The sequence below is a fragment of the Hippocampus zosterae genome, chromosome 5 (genome assembly GCF_025434085.1).
Source record: "Hippocampus zosterae strain Florida chromosome 5, ASM2543408v3, whole genome shotgun sequence".
Taxonomy (NCBI): domain Eukaryota; kingdom Metazoa; phylum Chordata; class Actinopteri; order Syngnathiformes; family Syngnathidae; genus Hippocampus; species Hippocampus zosterae.
This window is the reverse complement of record NC_067455.1, coordinates 6,826,791-6,837,604: the sequence shown is the minus strand read 5'-3', so window position 1 is coordinate 6,837,604 and position 10,814 is coordinate 6,826,791. Positions and strand designations below refer to the sequence as shown.

At 43.6% G+C, this 10,814-nt stretch overlaps 1 non-coding gene across 1 annotated transcript; it reads right to left on the bottom strand.

The window, feature by feature from the left end:
* Positions 1-2,977: 2,977 nt before the first annotated feature.
* trnas-cga (transfer RNA serine (anticodon CGA)) lies at positions 2,978-3,060 on the bottom strand. Its single transcript has one exon. It is a non-coding gene; the product is annotated as a tRNA-Ser (tRNA).
* Between the last annotated feature and the right edge of the window lie 7,754 nt (positions 3,061-10,814).

The window sequence follows — 10,814 nt, the reverse complement described above, 5'->3', positions numbered from 1 at the left end:
TTCTTTTTAACCAAACCTTTCATGAGAGTAACTTAAACAATAGGCGAAAAACACACCTTTCTTGACCAATGAGCGTTTTTTTGTCTGTTTTGTGTGTACGTGCTCAAGGCTGAGGTGTGCCGCTGTAGCATTGTGATGCTAACAGGGATTAGCGCTGTGTCCTCCCTGCTGACCGCTCCATTGTGAGCGAGCCGAGCCACAGCGGGGCTGTGTCTACGCCACCCAGCAGGACTGACTCTCTCTCACTCACTCTTCGTGTGTGCGTGCGGGTGTGTGTTTACATGTTAAAAGCTCTCTAATAAGACGCCAGTGGACGGGAAGCTTTCATCTTAACCTGTCCTGTCACACCCACCACCCCGGTGAGTGTGTGCGTGTGATTATTTATGGCCGTTGTCTCAGAGTGGAGCACTTACACATCTTCTGAGTCAGACTGGAGGCTCCAGAGGAGGAAGAAAAGGAGGAAGAGGAGGAGGGCGTGCTTGTAATCTATTACATTTGATCATTTACCTGATGGAGTGCAGCATTTACTTCAATTCATCTCGCCGCTAAATACGCAACTTGTTCCCGCAAGAGGAACATGGAGATTTATTCATTCTTTCATTTCAGTGGGCTACACAGAAATGGATTTGCAAGATCTTATCCAGTTTGTGAGAAGCAAGAGTACACACACGACGATAAAAAAAAAACATCATCGTCTGTTCTTTTGGATTTACAGTGATTAGCTCATCGGAAATGATGTCAAGAACACACCGCAACAAGAGAGTCGGAGGCCATCGCTCAACCCAACTTGGTGTTGACCATCACTTCGTATCGTTTTGATTATCAACACGATCGTCAGCTATGACTGTTGTCCAAGCAGATCAGGGACGGAAAGAAATGTCTCTTCACAAATTCGATGCCACAGAATAATCACTCAAGATGATCTTTGCAGACTTCCAATCATCAGACTTTTGGTGACTTTTAAGAAATTTGGGCAAATATTATCAGTATGTGTATAGTAATCTTAAAGGAACGAAATAAAATGCTATCTTGACCACATACGTAAGAATTTGCCATTCGAAATATTTAACAGGCTTAGCAACTGTGATTCTCGGCTCTGACTGTTTTCCCATTGGATCGAGTTGGAAAAACTCACACCCTCTTCACACACTCCACACCGCAGGATAAGCATTCAGGATCATCTTTGGAAAGATCTCATCAGAGGGGTTTTTGCTGGCTTTAGAAGCTGGGTTTGGAACTCAAAATCAACTTTTAAAAAAAAACTTTTTAAATATTGGTGATATGTTTAACCCCAAGATACTTAAACTCCTCCACTTTAATCCACCATTTAGTCGTGACCGAAAGAACGAGATCCCGGATACAAGCGGCCGAAATGAGTTTTCTCCGCAGGGTGTCCGGGCTCTCCCTTAGCGATAAGGTGAGAAGCTCGGTCATCCGGGAGGGGCTCCGAGTCGAGCCGCTTCTCCTCCACATCGAGAGGAGCCAGATGAGGTGGCTTGGGCATCTGATTCGGATGCCTCCTGAACGCCTCCCTGGTGAGGTGTTCCGGGCATGTCCCACCGGGAGGAGACCCCGAGGAAGACCCAGGTCACGCTGGAGAGACTATGTCACCCAGCTGGCCTGGGAATGCCTCGGGATCCCCCGGGGAGAGCTGGAAGAAGTAGCTAGGGAGAGGGAAGTCTGGGCTTCCCTGCTAAAGCTGTTGCCCCCGCGACCCGGCCCCGGATAAGCGGTAGAAGGTGGATGGATGGATGGATGGTGATATGTTTAATATTGACATTTTCTGTGCATATTGGGTAGCTAAAATAAGTCTTAACATACTCCACACCACACGATAATCATACAGGATCATCATCAGTGTCCTTGGGTGTCTTGAAAGGCGCTTATAAATAAAATGTATTATTATTATTATTATTATTATTATCAGTAACATCTAATGATTGGAAATGATTGGACCTTTGATGACTTTGATCACAATCAGCAGCATTTTCAACAACGGGAGAATCAGTGGATCAACTGTGTTGACAGCACACATTAGGGTTTGCCATTGTAAAAATTGATCGTTTCGGATTGGTAATCTTGCTTATTTTCAGATTAAAAATGACTCGGAATGGCACAGCATAATCGATCAGGATCGTCACCTATTTATTTTCGTATTGGGCCTCAGCTGACCTTTGACAACAAGAAAGGGAAGCCTTGTTAGCCTTGTTAGCATGTGACTTAGCATGCAACCAGAGCGTTGTTAGCACAGCTACAAAAAAAATTGTACTGCAATGAACATGCAGTATCGTGCAAAAGTTTTTTAGCCGCGTGTAGCTTGGCTGTTCCGATGACTTGTTTTCATATCGATGCTTCGAAAGATGCAAACACAGTGAATTTGTGTGTGTGTGTGTGTGTTTGCTGACAGTAATCAGATTACTTTAATCTGATTACAAGTGTAATTAGTCAATGAGTTCCACCCAAAAGTTGGCAGACGGGCAGATTGACCTAAGCAAGGGCAGGGAAATTCATTCGGGTGGGGGCGGGGGTTCGTGTATATGTCTAGACACACACACGCACACATACACACACGGTGTAGACTTGTATCAGATATCGTTTTGTAATATCGATATGGTGCGAGTTTCATCTCGTATCTTCTGATTGTCTTGTGTCACCTTGTATCATGCCGTTGATCATCATGTACAGTATTGTCTTGTATCATTTTGATAAATGCTGTGTGTCATCTTGAAATAAATCATATTATCTCCGCTTGTATCATCCTAAATGGTCTGACGGCCTTATACGAGCTCTCTCCGGTCCGTGTTTCTTCTTATATCTTCGGATTGTTACGTTTCAACTTGTATCGGCTCGACGCAACATCTGACGCGATCTGATCTTTAGCTAATATTTGACCTTTCTTCTTTTGATACAGGTGTCATGTGGAATGTATCAAAACAGGTCAACACAGGATTTATCCGGCAGCAAAACATTAAAACAGCGTTGCTGGCAGGATTCGAACCTGCGCAGGGAAGACCCCAACGGATTTCGAGTCCATCGCCTTAACCACTCGGCCACAACAACCTGCTGACTAGCCTCTGCTCCTTCGTATGAAGACATGCTCTGTGTTAGCAACTGCAGCTTCATCATCACAAATTGCATATCTACAATATGCGCATCCTAGAAATGGTCTTTTATTGTCTTGTTACTTGCTTGAGACTTTCAGGTATCAGTAAGCATGGGCGTGTATCATATCGATTTCGCAATTCTAAGGGTTTGGAGGGTTTTAAGTTGAGCAAGGTTTCTACAAAATGAGTCGATATCGAAAATAACTGGGAAGGATGAATCGTGAACTAATTTGATCATCAATTAGATGTTGATTAATTGATTAGTCGTTGCAACTTGAGTTCTTGTGATTCTGTATCGTCTTGACTTAACCCGTATCAGCATGTATCAGCTTTATGATGCATGATTACATTATATCAGTGCGCATCGCTCTGTATTGACTTAATGGTGCGATCACTTGGTATCTCAAGAGGGCTGTGTATCACCTTGTATCATCTTGGATTGTCCCACATCAACGTTGATCAGATTGATATTACTCTGTATCATCTTGTATCGTCTTTGCATTTTCTTTAGTTTTTATACATGACATGATGTATTTATTTTTGTATCTTCCTTGACTCTTTTATGTCATCTTGATGCGTCTTGTCTTATAACATCTTGTAAAAACTGCTGATGTATCCTCCGGTGTCGTCTTATCTTGGCTTGTATCGTCTTCGCCCTGCTTCATCCGGTTAAGAGAAAAAGAAGTGGATGTGTGTGCATCTCTTTCACTTTCTGCAGCTTGAAGATTTCCAAATGACTTCTCAACAACATGAAGAGCATTTCCAAACTCTTTGTGTGTCGGTTAACTCGCTGGGTGGGCTGGCGGCGGCATCTGTGTCCAAACGCGCTTTGATTGACAGCTCGAACTGATTGGTCTCTTTCATCTGCGGTTTCGTCTGAAGCTTCCACTTTTATTTCCACCGCGTGACTCGTCACCATTTTGTTTTCCATTCCCGGCTGACCGAGTGGAAAAACAAGGACCGAAACAGTTGCTGCAGGACAAACACCGTTCCTGTCCGGCCACGCAGACTCAAGACGCATATACACACACATGGCCGGGTGGGCTGATAGCAACACTGAGGGTCACGTGACACTCGCATCATGAGCCAATCTGCTTTATTGCCAGTAGTGCTTGTAAACATGGAACCAAGAGAGTAGACCCCCCTCGCGGAAAAGTATTTGTTAGTGTAGTTGTTCTTTTGATTCTCGCAAGGCCTGCGGCTGGCTTTTATTGTCGTGTACGGACTGATATCGTCTTGGATCATTCTTTGTATCGTCTTCATGTTTACAGACATTGTTTGGTATCATTTTACTTTGGCTTGTATCCTCGGTGATGCTGTGTATCCATTTGTATGGCCTTCTGCCATCATGTTTCTGCTCCCTATGGACCTAATTGTCCGGTATCAAGATACCGTGTTTTTACTCGAGGTGTCATGTATCACCTTATATTGGCTTGTATCGACTGGCAGGTGTCATGTATTGTCGTATACCGTAAAAGTAGACCCCCCTCGCGGAAAAGTATTTGATAGTGTAGTTGTTCTTTTGATTCTCGCAAGGCCTGCGGCTGGCTTTTATTGTCGTGTACGGACTGATATGGTCTTGTATCATTCTTTGTATCGTCTTCATGTTTACAGACATTGTTTGGTATCATTTTACTTTGGCTTGTATCCTCGGTGATGCTGTGTATCAATTCGTATGGCCTTCTGCCATCATGTGTCCGGTATCAAGATACCGCGTTTTTACTCGAGGTGTCTTGTATCACCTTATATTGGCTTGTATCGACTGGCAGGTGTCATGTATCGTCGTATACCGTAAAAGTAGACCCCCCTCGCGGAAAAGTATTTGTTAGTGTAGTTGTTCTTTTGATTCATGCAAGGCCTGCGGCTGGCTTTTATTGTCGTGTACGGACTGATATGGTCTTGAATCATTCTTTGTATCGTCTTCATGTTTACAGACATTGTTTGGTATCATTTTACTTTGGCTTGTATCCTCTCTGATGCTGTGTATCAATTTGTATTGGCCTTCTGCCATCATGTTTCTGCTCCCTATGGACCTAATTGTCCGGTATCAAGATACCGCGTTTTTACTCGAGGTGTCTTGTATCACCTTATATTGGCTTGTATCGACTGGCAGGTGTCATGTATCGTCGTATACCGTAATTCCATTGAATTGTGTAGTCCTGTGTAAGCTTGTGTCATCTTATGTAATTTTGATGCCGCTGTGTAGTCGCTTGTATCGTCTTGTATCATCTTAATGATGCTGCGTATAGACTTGCATCGTCTTAATCGTGCTGCGCATCTCCTTATTTCATCCTGGATCAACTTGTATCGGCTTGAGGCCGCAGTCTTTTAGTATCGATGGCTCAGTGTTGACCTGTATCGTCTTGATGGTGACGTGTATCACCTTCCGTTATCGAATCATCACAGCATTTTCTCAGTGTTGCCCTATATATCGACTCATAGTTTCTTGATATTGACCAAAATATAAAAAGTGAGACTGATATTTGTGACCCGAGTGCCGCTGTTGTGCTTGTGTGCGAAGCACCAACTGCTTCTTCCCTTCTTTCTCTCTTTGGGCCCCGACCCAAACCGCCAATGTCAACTTTTTTGTATCCGGCTCTACTACTCTTCCACTTTAGCATATTTAAATGCTGGACTAATGAAGTGAACCGCTTTTGCATAAATATTTGTGTACTCGCTCCATCTGAACTAAACATGGAGTTCCCTTAATAAACTCAACTTTAAGTGTACTTTTATTTTGCCGGCAGACACGTGGGAGGTTTATTTTGAAAGCCTCCTTGAATGAACGCTAAATATTTGGACCATGTCGGTCATTGTCGCTCTCTCTCGACTTTCCCTCCGGCCGGGGTTGCCTTAAAGGGCCGGCGTGTAAATCTTCAGACGGCGGCGCTGGCCTTCGTATGGCCGACAACTGCGCTCGGAATCACACGGCCCCGCATTCTCGGCATTGTGGAGATGTTAAAGGTATATGCCGCTGTCAAAACACACACACACACACACGCACACAACACACACGCCTTGTCTCGCTGTTCCACCTGGATGCTTCTACTTAGAGAGCTGAAACGCACACCTCTTGTGTTAAAATAAGCACTGTCGTGTTATCATATGTGTTGTGCGTGGATGTCATGAATCGAGAGATCGCGCGCACACACCCACACACACACACACATACACACTTTCCTTTGTAATCCCACACACAGTCTGAAGCTGCAGCCTGAATAAGCACAGCGCAGCAGGCCCAGTATTCAAAAGGTCAGTGGGTCAAATGCGGTAACACACACACACACACACACACACACACACACACACACACACACGCAGCAACCTGAATCCAGCAACATTGTCCTGCAGCGTTGACAAGATGCCAGCAGCTGAAGGAGAAGTAAAAGATGAAGAGCAGTAGACGGACAATAGAGGAAGGAGTGAAAAATGAGACGCCGCTTTTGTTATGCGGTTTAAAGCTCGAGCGCGTATGGTAATTGCAACACTTTGACGCACGGGCACATCATTGACACGTATAGGGGAGGCACACGCAATTGCTGCTATTCACATCAACGCACAGAAACACGAACAAGCACACACGCGATGGAATATCGCGAGTGGACCTCGGCACACACGGCGACACGCTCTCACACGCCAGTCATTTTTTCCGTCTGTTGACAGGGACGATGGCGCTGATACTCTCGCCCTCTCCGGGTCACAGATAAAAGGATTTAGGTAACCTAAGGAACTAAAGACGCGCACGCGGGACACGCAGTTCCCCGTTTTAAAAGAGTATCTTTGTCGCGACGCTGACTTGTATCTGATGTGAAATCATTGAGTGAAGACTTTGAAGTCGTACGCGCGCGCGGGCACACACACACTTCTCCTTTCACTGCAAAACGCTGACGTACTTTGTGTGTGTGTGTGTGTGTGTGTGTGTGTCTCAAGGCAGGCTCCAAGGCAATGCCATGGGAACCAGAGAGTGAAAAACTCCCAGATGTAATCACGATTGCTGCAATGATGCAAATAATGAAGTTGATACATTTGAAATGCGATGCGATGACTCACAGGTCAAATGTGGCTTTTGCTTAGCAACGCCGTACGCGACACACAATAGTCGTTTTGGAATCGTCGTGACATTTATTGTTATCACATTTCACGGACTCGACTTTGCCTTTGAGTTCACTTTACTTTCAATTTGACTATTTACTTTGACTTGATCCTTTTTACTTTGCTTGATAGGTCACCCTTTTCCTTTGTATGTTATTTTGCTTTACACTTTGCTCTGCTAAGCACTTTTTACTCGACTTTTCACTTCAATTTTCTTAATTTTACTCTTTTTTTTTTGGTGTCATCATTTCACTTTACGTTTGTCTTACCACAACTTTACATCACCCCTGGATTCACTTTTAACTTTGACTTTTCTCTCTTTGAAAGCCTTAGCTGTCCCGCACTTTGCATTATCTTCACATTTAGTTTTACATTTTTGTCGCGGTTTTTTTTCTTAAAAACATGACTTTGACTTTTGACCGCATTGCATTTTAGCTGACGTTCAAATTTATTTATTTGACATTACTGCGCAGTCCTGCACTTTACATTTTTCATTCCCTTTTGCTTTATTTTATGACGTCATTTTGACCTTCCTTTATTTTTACTTTTTACTTTACTTTTGACTGTACAATACTTGACATTTCAATTTACGATTGTTCATTTTAAACTTCTTGACTTTTTACAGTGTTGCCCTTTACATTAAATTAACTTCAATGTTACGCTAACTTCTGACTGCTTATTCCCTCAAAATGTTATTTGTTATGTTTTTTTTTGTTTTTTTACACATTCTTGCAAATTAAACCCAAAGTTTCCTACATAGGCGGCCCGGTAGTCCAGTGTTTAGCACGTCGGCTTCACAGTGCAGAGGTACCGGGTTCGATTCCAGCTCCGGCCTCCCTGTGTGGAGTTTGCATGTTCTCCCCGGGCTTGCGTGGGTTTTCTCCGGGTGCTCCGGTTTCCTCCCACATTCCAAAAAAAAACATGCATGGCAGGCTGATTGGACACTCTAAATTGTCCCTGGGTGTGAGTGTGAGTGCAAATGGTTGTTTGTTTCTGTGTGCCCTGCGATTGGCTGGCAACCGATTCAGGGTGTCCCCCGCCTACTGCCCGAAGACGGCTGGGATAGGCTCCAGCACCCCCCGCAACCCTAGTGAGGATCAAGCGGCTCGGAAGATGAATGAATGAATGAATGAGTTTCCTACATATTGCCACGTTTCCCAATCAGCAACAGGAAAAAAAAACATGATAAACATGCTCATCATTTCCAAAAAGCAGTGATGTCACATCGCGTTGGGTTGACCATAATTAAAACAGCTCTTCTATCGCTTATGTCATTGCTCGGAACATTTCTGAGGGAATGTTTATATTTCATGACATGTCTACAGTACGCCTACAGTGTTATAAATGTTGTCAATATTGTAAATGTTAATGTGGCTGCTCATGCAAGCTGTTTTCTTAAAGTGATTTGCAAAAGTGAAAGATCCAAATGATTCCTTTTGAAGTTTTTTTTTCTTTTTTTCTCCGCCCATGCAAAAGTCTGCTGCTATTCATAATTTTCTTTTATTGGCTTCAGCGTTTTGCTCCAATTATCCCACTTCCTCCCCCTCCTCTTCCTCGTCCTCGTGTCGCCACACTGACATTGAGTGCGTGTGTGCTGATGCGTTTATTGGCGCCCCAAAATGTGACACTTTGTCTTTCGGGCCGAGTCAGCATTTACACACATATACACACACACACACACACACACACATTTGTGTACTCTTCCGCAAGTCATTATCAACAACATCACTTATCTCTGCTATGTATATACAGTACTCTGTACACACACACACACACACACACATAGACACACAGACACACGCACAACACACACACACACACACATACAGTGTAGAGTTGTACACTGTACCTTGTATACACAAAATGTGTGTGTGTGTGTGTGTGTGTGTGTGTGTGTGTGTGTGTGTTTGGGGGGTCCCCTATGATGTGGTGAGCATATCCGGTTAAAGTGTGTAGGAGGACAAATGAGAGGGAGTGTCTTAGTAGGAAGTCAGAGCTCCTTTTCTCTTCCGTCCCGCACACCTTTCTTCGACTTAAGTGCGTGTCGACACGCACGCGCGCGCGCCCGCACGTCACTCAGACGTCACGCTCAAAGGGAGTGACAGGAAAATGAGACGAGTGAAGTGAGAAGTGAAGCCAAAAGATGAACAGAAAGAAGTGAAGGAATAAGGAAGGGAAGGGGGAACCTGGAACGAAGCGCAAGCACGCCGACATCAACGTTCATTCTCACACAAGTCTGTCGTCTGCTTGAGAGTGTGGCTGGTCGACTTGCAGACCGTCTACACACATGCACACACACACACGGGACTTCCTTCCTGCCCGTCTGACTGAATTAGCAAAAAACCTTCACTTTCAACACACTTTCACTTCTTCCTGCCGACACAAAACAAACACCACATAACACGAAACACCAAATCATCCATCCGTATTCGTGTTACCGCCGTTTAAAATGACCCCGATTATCCCAAAATCAAGTGCAATTGTTCTAATAGAGTTCCTGCTCACGTTCTACGAGCTTTCTAGAAGACTGACGGGTATTTGGAACTGTTCATAATTGCCTCCGTCTCGTCAAAGGCCCCAGTTTCGGATGAAAAAACGAGTCCGGAGGGGCTCCACTCAAAAATATTTCTTTTTTTTCCCCCCTTTTCTTTTATGTGCTTTTTCTTGATTGAATTACATCACTTTCAAAAGTTATACATTTTGTAAAGGAGAAGTGAAAATAAACAGACGAGAACATCTCCGCTTTTTTTGAGGCCGATGTGGTGCATCCAAGCAATTGTAATGAAATAACTGTAACTAATCAGAAACGGAACTAAAGCAAGTAAGCAAGAAAAATATCCGGAAAAGTCCTACGAGAGCCGATGAACTTCACTGAGGGTTACTCAGAGGCGCAATTTTTTCTGAATTGTTTATCCCCCCCCCCCCCCCCCATCTTGAAAACACATGTTTTTGAATCCGCTGAATTTACAGGTTACATGAATGGCGGAAAAGTTTGCAAATGATTTATGGTTTTTTTAAACCTGGTGTTTGAACTGGGGTGTGTAGACTTTGTCACACCCACATATTTTCCGTCAACCGTGTCATCAATTTTGAAACTGCGTTTTGATTGCGCGCATCCTTGTAAGAATACCCTGAAGTGGCCAAAAGGATTTAAAAAAAATAATAATAATAAAAGGCTGATTCAATGTGAAACCTGGTCTCGCTGGTTTGGGATAATGAGAAAGTGATGATGGTGAGAAACCAGAAGCCACTGGACAGATGTGACAAAATTTCTGTGAAAAGTGAAGAATTCATGAGAAATTTAAATGAGCTGATGAGGAAGTGATTGACAAACGCTGTGAAAAGTGAAAAGTGTTGAAAGCGAATGAAGACACCGCGCAGTGTGTGAAATGATGCAACAAGTAAAAGCAGACCAAGAAAGCAAAAAAAGAAGTATATACTACAGTGGACATCCTATCAGGTTATCAAGTTACAGCTTTTCATTATTGGTGCATGAAAGGGTTAAAATTAAATAAATAGCCCCCAAAAAACATGCAAAAAACAGTCAAGATACAACAATACAAGTTTTAAAAACAAGGTAAAATCCTTGTCTTAAACCACTCCAAACACCCAACCGCA